Source organism: Penaeus monodon, chromosome 22 (genome assembly GCF_015228065.2).
Source record: "Penaeus monodon isolate SGIC_2016 chromosome 22, NSTDA_Pmon_1, whole genome shotgun sequence".
NCBI lineage: Eukaryota > Metazoa > Arthropoda > Malacostraca > Decapoda > Penaeidae > Penaeus > Penaeus monodon.
In genome coordinates this window covers 8,385,264-8,385,491 of record NC_051407.1, presented here as the reverse complement: position 1 = coordinate 8,385,491, position 228 = coordinate 8,385,264, and positions in this window count along the sequence as shown.

Below are 228 nucleotides of genomic sequence, written 5' to 3'. Positions count from 1 at the left end.
GACTAGTCTTGAGGTTTAAAATGCAAATGATACTAGATTCACGGCGAAGCATAAGTTTGGAATTTCTAATGAACTAAAATGATGGTGACGTGATCAGTAAACATGTCCTTTGTCTTTGTCACAAAATTCAATCGCGTTTGGAAAATATACGTTGAATTTCCTTTGTCTTAGGAGTTTTTAAGCACGTTCGTGGTGCATTGGAATCACAATTTATAAATAGGGTTTTAA